Raw genomic sequence first — 10,657 nt, forward strand, 5'->3', positions numbered from 1 at the left:
TTTGAAGCGAATTTCGTGTGATGACAGCCAATCAGCGTTCAACAGCGTGGCCACTGAGTGACATGTGTAACGTAACAGCCAATCAGCGTCCATCCGGCCAACTCAATGCAGTGTAGTCCGGGGTGAACTGCAACATGGAGGAGAAAGTGATTGTTGCCGTTTGCGACTCCCCGAGCTCTATATATAATAGTATATAATATAATATGATTGTATATATAATATCACGGCCAAAAGCTATTTTATAAGCAATTGGAGGCCTTAATCAATAATGACCAGCTATAGATTTGCTTCCCGATGGAGATTTTTGACAAATTACATGTTATTTAGCATCTACACGTTAAGCTGAGTCCAATGAAATCAAGCTCGCCCTCTTGCCACACCGAGATCATGTAGGTGTACCATGTAAAATACATGGAACATAGAGTGTCATGCTTGGTGTCATTGGACTCAGCTCAACGTGTAGATGCTAAATAACATGTCATTTGTCACAAATTTCTGTCGGGAAGCAAATCAATAGCTGCTCATTATTGATTAAGGCCTCCAATTTCGACAGCTAATTACTACCATTAAACATGTTCGAATATGCTCATGTCTGGCACCGTTGCAATCGCCTGGAAGCGTAGATGTTGAAGGACCCCTTGTTCGCCCTCTTACGCCACCGGGAAGATATTTACATACTTCTGATTGACTAATGAATTGATTCAGCTATTCCCCCAGAAGTCTGGGGTCAAAAGGTCAAAAGGAGCCACTTATGAGACAACAAAAGTTATTGTGTATTTCTCTCATAACTTTTTGTCATTATTAAAGAGAGGCCTGATACTCAGATATGCGTGTTGGATGGCTAGGGTGTAGGTCTGGGAAGAACTTCAGGCCAAAATCTTGCAAGCGAGCCGCTGGGTGAGGTGCAACGAGATGGAGCACTTGCTGAGTCATTTCCTGTAGGGCTGGAGCCACAGGTTGAAGCGTATGCGTCCTTTGAGACCCCCTTTGATATATAAGAGACCCCAAGATACAGCTTACTTAAATTTTCTCGACTCAGTCACCTATTGCATCACTTCCTTTAGGGCTTCGGCCTCCTAATTGATCATTGTAGTATAATTGAATGCCCTCTTTCATATATATGATACCTCCACCACTGGGACGTGGCAACAATTCTCCAAATCCATATGGGGAGGGGGGCGGGGGGAATCCTTGTGGACAGTAGGGGTGTACACTAGACATAAATAGGAAGCAAACTCAGGAGAAGGAATGACCTCTCACAAATATTTATTTAATAAATTGTTTCAAATAACCCTGCCTCGTTAAATGAATGCGCTTGGTGTTTTGCTTTCAAAAATAGGTTATAGAAAAAGTCTAAACTGCAGAAAATAAAAACATCCAAGCTGCCTTTAATATACCTTGGAATATCCGTCTATTTTTTAAACCATCGGACCCTAGTGTACGACAAAAACAACACAATTGACGGCAGCTCCTTTGCCGCGTGGTTTTTAGAGCCATGTAAGGATTAGAGGGGGGCGGTCGATAGCAACCACCATAGCAACCATGACGGTCAAGTGACTGGATGCAGCCCCGTTGAAAAAAATAGAATACCACCCTACACACTCAGGAGATTAATGATATTTAAATTATTATGACCATGAAGTCTTTATTTGCATGGGTTTACATTTCGTTCTGTGTAGCATGGAAAAATCGGAGAAACACTCCCATTCAGAATGCATTGTTTTACATTTCGTTCTTTGGAGCACGGTTATTTTTATTTATTTATTTATTTTCAGTTTTTGAGGAGGTGCTTCTAAGATGCAAATGTTTCTGCAATGATCCAAAATCCAATGAAAACCCGTTGGCTTTTTGTCGAGGGAATCCAGGGCGACGCTCACTTCCGGGTTGGCCAACAAATGTCATCCCTCCACCACTCTACTGTAAAAACACATGTTCAAGTTGAATGAGAATAATAATAATTCTGCCGTAGTATTTATTGAAGGGGGGGGGGGGGGGGGGGGCATACAAGTCTTTTGGCCATTCGTAGTGTTGATCAGCAGCGAAATAATTTGTCCGCAAAGACGGTGACGTCGCTTAGCAACAGAAGACGCTGGGGTAGACAAGTCACCGGACTACTACCCATGCAAGTGAACGGAGCGTTCCACGGCATTGAGAAGACCCGTGTAATAAAGGCCTATAATATTTCTGTTTATGGCATAGATTTCTCCTCAGATTAGGCCAATAAACCAATGATAAAATAAAAATAAAAACGCTCGATCAAAGGCCCGGCCCGAGTATAGTGGTGGGAAATATCGGCCCGACCCGGCCCGCGTCGGGCTCGGGCTCGGGCAGAGAATCTAAACACTGACTGGAACTACTTAGCAGGTGTCTGTAGGCCTATATCAGGAGTTAATGCACGCCATGCAGCCAATCAGAATACGAGTATTCCCCCAGACCGTGGTCTAAACATTATTCACAAGTTATAATCAACCCCTACACATCAATATTAATGATAACCCATTAAATACGGTATGATTTCTAGATGACATGGCAACGTCCGCTTGCGACACTGGACTTGCGAGGCATCGACGCGGACTTTCATTCACATAGCCAAAAACAAGAGAATAGATGGCTAGATAAAATAAACATCAAGACATACAATTCTAAAAATAACAGATGAAGCAGCTACCCTTTTTTCCTTTGCGGTTTGCCTACAGAGCAGCGCACCTGCATTTAATATATCCGTGTATTGTCACAATTTCTCAGAATCAAAAGGTGAAAGTAGAAACGGTTGGCCAAAAGCAGTCATATTGTTAGTTATCACAGACAATTTTAAGTAGAAACGGGTGGCCAAAAGCTGTCATTTGTCATCACAGGCAATTTTCAACAATGAATGATCTGTACGAAGCTCCTTAAGGGACATTAGGGAGAACGCTCCCGGACAGAACCTTAGTTTGGAAGTCGTGCTTAGTGACACGACAAATACTTCCAACTGAAATACAGGGACACGTTTCTATTGAAACGTGTCCCTGATCACGTTTCAATAGATTAAATAACGTGACAGTGTCAAGTATTTTCGTGAGACCAGGTTCGAGCGTGTGCATGGGTTGAATTGCGTGTGCCTCACGCCGAATGCGTGAGACTTGAGAGCCCTGTACTTACATGACACAAACCAGCACCGCAAACGTTCTCTCCCGCTTGAGATGACGTCTTTCTTTATAGGTTCATGGGTCTGATGCGCCGATTTCCCATGCTGATATTTCCGGAGATTCTTGGGCATCTTCGACAATTTGGCTAAAGATTGTCTCATTACACGCTAAATACTATAATTATAGCCTAATTATATATATAGCCTACATGTATATATAGGCAATATATATAATTAGGCAATATATATATATATATATATATATAGCATTTGTGGTTTTGGCATAAACATAACTAGGGTGCACTGTACTATCTGCGCACACCCTTTCTGAAGCCTCACTCTCTCGCTCTCTCTCTCTGTCCCTCCCTCTCTCTCTTTCTCTCTCTCTCTCGTAGCGTTTTGTGGAGCACGTTAATTGTCTGAGAACACTCCCATTCAGAATGCATTGGTTTACATTTCGTTCTGTGTGGCACGAAAAAAGTCGGACTATCATGCTCTGGAACACGCTTCAAGAGATTAACGTTCGTGCGCATGAGCACGAAATTGCGTGATACCGGGTTGCAACGGGACTGGTTGAGGAGTCAAAGAAGAGGAATAAGAATGATGCACTCATAAAGCAGCGGATGGAGTTGATTTTCTCACTGAGGCGCAAGGAGATTGTGGAGCTACAGCCTATGGTCTCAGAAGTGCAAGGGAGATGGCCTGTTTTGTTTTGCGAGGTAGAGGTGAGCAGCTGATGAAATGTTATCCTAATGGAGTTTGTACAAAATATGAAAATTTGGGGATTTAATTCCTCTGTTTTGAAAATGTTGAAACTTAAATGATTGTCCTTCCTTTATTAAACAGATCAAGGAAGAATTATGTTGGATCACCAACAAGAAGCTACTAGACGACTTTAGAGGAGCCATTAACGAGCACACTTCTCTGACTCTATCGGGCCAGGGGGGAAGCTTCACTGCCTGAGATGGATGACATTCTTGAAAGACTGAATGAACATGTATATTTTAGGTAAGCTCAGTAATAAATTGCATTTTGTGCAAAGTTACCGATCGGGTAATTAACTTGTTACAACACCAGTATTAGTGTTTGCACCGACCAGAAAGTAAATAAAGATAAGGCTAACTTGCATATTAAAAAAAAAGGTGACAGTTCTGAAGAGAGCTTACTTCGATCTTCAAGTTAGATCTTTAGAGCCTCCATTACTTTCTAAACAAAACAAATGCTTAGAAGGTTGGGATATTATATTTTAATGAAAAAAGCGGCAACAATAAAAGGGTGCAATTATTAGAACAAAATGGCACCCCAGATAGCAAAATTCAGTTGAATCAATGTTTAAATATGGTTTGGCAGAAATGTTGAAACTATGTTGAAGCCTGACATTGAAACGATGTTGAAAGTGTCCCCTCTACTTTTCGTTGAATCAACATTGGATCTTCAACCATATCGATATTGAATCAATGGTGATTCAACCATCATCTAAATGAGAATCAACGTTTAAATTTCAGTTGATTTTATGTTGAAATAATGTCACTTAATCAATAGTGAATCAACCATAATCTAAATGAGAATCTACATTTAAATTTCAGTTGATTTTATGTTGAAATAATGTTACTTAATCAATGGTGAATCAACCATCATCTAAATGAGAATCTACATTTCAATTTCAGCTGATTTTATGTTGAAATAATGTTACTGAATCAATATTGGTTCAACCATTATCTAAAATGTATACTAAATATTAATTTATATGAATGAATGAGTATAATATATATATAAGTATTACAATGATTGATGGCCACTTTAGCTTGCAGAACAATCATCAACCTCCATTGAAATACACTCTATTTAGCAGTAAGACTATGCCACCAACAATAGGACTAACTGTATAATAACAACAGACACATTTTGGATTGATTTAGTTTCTATGGATAAAAACATTTATTAGCAAAAACAAATTAAATAATCAAATTGTTCAAGGTATTGAAAGAATCTTTGGCTTGCCTTCACCACAAAAGATACCAACAAGAAAAGGCGAATTAGTGTAATCACATGTGTAATTTACATGTTCTTGCATCTTTGGGAAGGGTGGGATGAAACACCCTTAAGATGGAGAGCAAAGAGGACAGTGCAACAAGAGACACAGAATAGGATGTGGCCCAATATTTTAAGCTTGTTTTTAAAAAGTCTTCATTAGGCTCATCAAAAACAAAAGGCTGCAACCAGGGCCAACAAGGGCCATAGCTCATATGAAGAGGACACTGTGGGAGAGAAGCAGAGACAACATGTCAGCACTCATGATGAAACACTTGCAGAGCAACTTATGCAACAGCTATTTAGGAATATTAGGAATATCAAATTCACCTACATCTACTTTTTCTTGATGCCTCCTGATCGCCAAGGGGCGTAACGTAGACAATTTTTTACAATGTCGCTGAAGGCCTGCTGTGTGAGTTTGCAATGCAGAGAAGCAACTGTAAGACATGAATACAAAATGGTTGTTTAAGGAATGCGAAGATACTCATTGCATCAGTTGGGTTTAAATAAGTCGTTGCCAGCTGAAAGATAATGTTCCATGCAGTAATGGCCCAATACCTTTTGCTCAGAGGCCTGTTTCAGGTAGCTGGTTTTGAGGCAACCCCGAGTTTGTTCGCTCTGAGTTAGTGGAAACTCTGGGTTTTCCGTTTCAGGTAGCAGGTTCAGCGCAACCGAGAGTTAGTTGCTGCGGCAAAATATGCCGTGGACCTAACCTGCTCGGGAGGTGGTTAGACCTACTCTGTTGTCTATAAGGCTGAAGGCAGCTCTCCGACAGAAATAAGTGTTAGAAATGGCATGTCCTTTTCTACGAGAGTCCGTGGACGTAGAGGCTGCGATCCTCAGAAGGAATCTCCGTGAGGAACGATTATTAAGACCCCGGTTGGATATACTTTCTTTTCCTGATAATTTTCTTCACGAGCGCTATCGTTTTTCAGCGCAATCTATCATTTATTTAGACCACCTTCTCAGCCCCCATGTTAAATGTCAAAAGCACCGGGGGCATGCTTTAAGTTCAATACAAATTATTTGTGTGGCACTCCGTTTTTTTGCAAACGGCAGCTTTCTTTACAACGTCGGTGACGCCGAGCACATTTCAAAGGCAACCGTGTATCGGTCTGTCAGAAATGTGACTTGAAACGTTTTCTTTACACGTTTGTGATGTTTCCAAGTCACCGACCTATACGAACAATCAAGGAAGAGTTCTACAGAATTGCAGGTAACAGTAGCAACAATGTAGCCTATTTGTTTCTTGGAACGTTTTAATTTAATAAATAATGTGCACAATTTGATAAAATAAATTAATTTGTAATGTTCTAGATTTTCCGGGTGTCATCGGGTGCATCGATGGAACTCATATTCCCATTAAAGCTCCTTCACGGAATGAAGGAGACTATGTTAATAGGAAGTCCTTCCACAGCATCAATGTGCAGGTACAGGTGAAGGCCTAGACCTTCAGCATTTTAAATTAAAGATACTTAACAAAACAGCCTCTGTATCTAATTATACTCTCTGCAATTTGAAGGTCGTATGTGATGCCAGAAATATCATCACCCAAGTGGAGACAAAGTGGCCGGGGTCTGTGCATGACGCACGCATATTTCGGGAGTCTAATCTGAGACCTCGCTTTGCCCGTGGTGAGTTAAGCCTATATTTGAAGGATTTATAATCCATATTTGTTCAGATGATTAATATTTCACCTGTATCGTAGGAGAGTTCGACGGTCATGTTTTAGGTGACAGAGGGTACCCCTGCCAGCCTTGCCTTCTGACCCCGTATGCCGATCCCGTGCCAGGACCACAGCAGCGCTAAAACCTGGCGCATATGAGGACGAGAGCCAGGGTCGAAAACACGTTCGGGATCCTGAAGGCAAGATTCCAGCTGTGATTTAGAAGTGGATGGCCTCTCATTGGATTCGATTTCATCCTGTTTGAGAGAAAGAAGATGTCAGTTTTAAATTGTACAACGCTATCATCAACTTTTAGATGTTATTTTTAAAAGGTGTTAACCTCCATAGGCCTTTCCTCTTCCCTTTCAAATGCCGCAGACAATGTTTCTCCATCATCTTCCTGTAATGACATTAACAGTTGTTTTCAGCAATTATCAAGACATTATTAATAATCTGTGGAAGGTGAAGAATTGTTACAATTGCATGGAGGTTGGTGAGGGCATCTGGTTCCAGTAGGGCGATGAAGCCATCAGTAACTGGAAGAAGATGATTAGACAGTGAAATTATTACTTGAGCCAGAATATTGCCCCATCTAATTTGCAACGCGCTGGGTTGCATGTACATATTTAATTATTTTGAATAACCAACCTCTTATAAAGGCACTTCTATCCTGGGGGGTGGGGGGATCAGAGGAGCTCCCTCCAGGGATGCCCTCAGCCACAGGACGCATACTCTGTTGGCTGAGCGCCATCTCCTCAGCCTCTGTGAGGGCTGCAGGTGGTGGACCCCCTCCAGTCTGCCGGGGCTCTGCTTTTTTTCGATTTGCTAACATGGAGGAAAATGTTACCCTAATATTCAGTAAGCGCTATTTTGAAGACACATATATATGTATATACACATACATACATACATACATACATACATACATACATACATACATACATACATACATACATACAATGCATTTTGCCTAGGTGTAGCCTTCTAATATATCTAAATCCTATTAAATATTGGCAGTGTTGGGGGTGGCTGGGAAATGTACTACTTACATTTACTGCTTAAATATAGGCCCATCACATGTTGAATATAGCTGTTAAATTAGGTACAGCAGGCAAAACAGCACAATTGATTTGATTTCAATTCAACATTAGTTTACCTGTTTGAACTATATTTTTGTACTTCATCTTCATTTGCTGCCAAGTCCTCTTGGGGCAACTCGGGGTTGCGTAAATTGACACACACACATACACACAATTTCAGATTCAGATTCAGAAGTCTTTATTTGCCATGACATGTAAACATGTTTGGAATTTGTTTTGGTACAGTGGAGTTTACAACAGGACAGACAAGACAGGACAATTTACATATTGAATAAGTGGAATATATTAAACTTTCCTCTTATTTTATTTTATTTTACTAATTTATTTTACTCACGCATTGACTTGTTCAGCTATTTCAGGCCAAGCTCTCTCTGGGTAACTGCTCGGCATACATACGCGTTCATTAGAATTTCCAATTCCGTGGGGGAAAGTAAGTGGATCTACAATTTTGGTCCATGTTTGATCATGTTATCAGAAATCCATTGATGATGGCTCTTTATAGTCAACAGGCACGCCCTCAACCCAGAGTGAACATACTCAGCGTTGATTAACCCAAAGCTGATCACCTGTTCTGAAACCGAAAACACAGAGTTTCTTTTCAACCCTGAACTCTGAGTCAACCAACTCAGAGCGCAGGATTAAACTCAGAGTATGTTAAACCAGCTACCTGAAACAGGCCGACTTTCTTTTGGCCGGGCAGTGTAAAAATGATAACCCAAAGTGCAATAGTGCTAATGCAGTTGAAATGTCAACAGTCCAGTTACACTTACGATGTGTAGAGAGACCGAAAATGCTTTTTTTGTTTGGCCTTAAATGCAGATTACTGTTACTGTGTCAAAACAGCACAAGGAATATTTAGATAAACTCACCAAACATGCAGTCTTGCAGGGCTGTGTCTTTGAAGGGCTGCTTGGCATCCCTTTGTGTTCAGGTTTTTCCTGCCCAATTGAACTTGCAGGCCAGGCCGTTGGTCAAAACCGTTGCAAGCATCCTCCTTACCATACATGTGGAGCTAGTGCCTCCCACCAAGGCCAAGCGGGCAATCTATTGAGATGAGAGGAAAAATGGATTTAAATACAATGCCAGTTTGCCTGTTGATGTGACTCAATAGGCCTTATGCGCAACATTCTTCCGGGTTCTACAAAACAGTGGTCTTGGCTTCCGGTCGTCCGCTGCTCAATAAGCTGAGTTTATTATGGCGACCTTCTACAGCCGGTGTTTACAGGAGCAACCCTGAACAACTATTACCGATGTGCACAGTATTGCCAAACGGACGTCCAGAGCCCCGGGGACTCTGTTAGACAAGGGATTTAAGTTTTACGCCTCCTCATTTATTCATAATTATGAAGGTATTTACATTTGTAGCTTTTGCTAATAGCGCTCGTTAGCGTTAGTTAACTGTAAGTAGCCTAGTTGTGTACTTGTATGCTATCAGTTAGTTTAGCAGTATTTTTGCTCACAGACAATTAAGACAATCAGATGAAGACTGCATTTTAGCGATGGGTTTATACTACCAACAGTATAATTACTACGATGTCCTGTGTGTTTAAGCTGGTCTTTGTCGACGTGGTACGCTGGTCGTATGTGTCTAGTAGACGCATAAGACCAGACACTACTATCCTAGTAGACTCTACTAGGATAGCTGCTAGGTTTAATGTCGACTAGCTGCTACCGTTCTGGCAGGTGTTTCAGATTTCTAAAACATTGATTTGTATAAAGACAACTGTGATGAATGAATGAATGAATGAATGAAATGATGCTGTATCTTCTTTTCCACCAGTTTCAAACAAAGACAGGTTGAGAGGTACTGTCACTGTCAGAGCAGCTTGTCACAGGTCCATGCAGAATAATGAAAAACCACACAGCTTGAGCGTAGGGTATGTTCAGGGATGGGTTTGTTAAATTGTCTGTTTCAGTTCAATGACTGTACAGAATGCGTTCATCAAGCCTCTCAGAATGAATATATTTACACTGCAACTGCTTTCATTTGGCCACCAGCATGTTCTCAACTATGTAAACACCATATTCACAAATACAACACATTCTTCTGAGACACTTGATAAATGGCTATAGTCTACCTGTTAGTGAAAGAAGGTCATTTGTGCAAAGTTGATTGACAGTAAATATTTCTATCGACACATATTTGGTATACCTCTACTCGTATGGTTGCCGTTTCTGGTATTTTAACATTTGTGAAATTTTAATTTCACAAATGTTAAAATGAAATTTTAATCACACGAAATAGAATACTAAATACTAAATAGAATACACTAAAGCGAAACTTAGAAGTTACCAGGAGATCACCTACCACTGCAGTCAACCAGTGTACGGAAGTGAAAAGCGGAAATGATTAGACCCGTTTACACCTGTTTTCCGGTTCGAACGCTGGGCGCTCCGCATAACCCCTATTGGAACACCGGTGTGTTAAAGGTCTGACCATGCGGAACATGGATAAAAAATGTTAACAGTGAAAATGTTGGGATGCACTACATGTTTCATTGGAATACATTGGAAATGCATTACAGGAACATGCCTCTCCATGAGCTAGGGGCAGGTGTGACATCTGTCTTTGCATGTTTAATAACATCTAGAGGACACAAGCTTTCAGAAAATGTATGGTTTGAGTGGTATATTGGCTTTCCCTAAATAGTAGAGACCAAAATGTAAAGTCTTTCTACTTGATTCACTAGGCATCCTGATAATGATAATTCCATAATCCTGATAATGACT

This window comes from Gadus chalcogrammus, chromosome 15 (genome assembly GCF_026213295.1).
Source record: "Gadus chalcogrammus isolate NIFS_2021 chromosome 15, NIFS_Gcha_1.0, whole genome shotgun sequence".
In the NCBI taxonomy this organism is placed as follows: Eukaryota; Metazoa; Chordata; class Actinopteri; order Gadiformes; family Gadidae; genus Gadus; species Gadus chalcogrammus.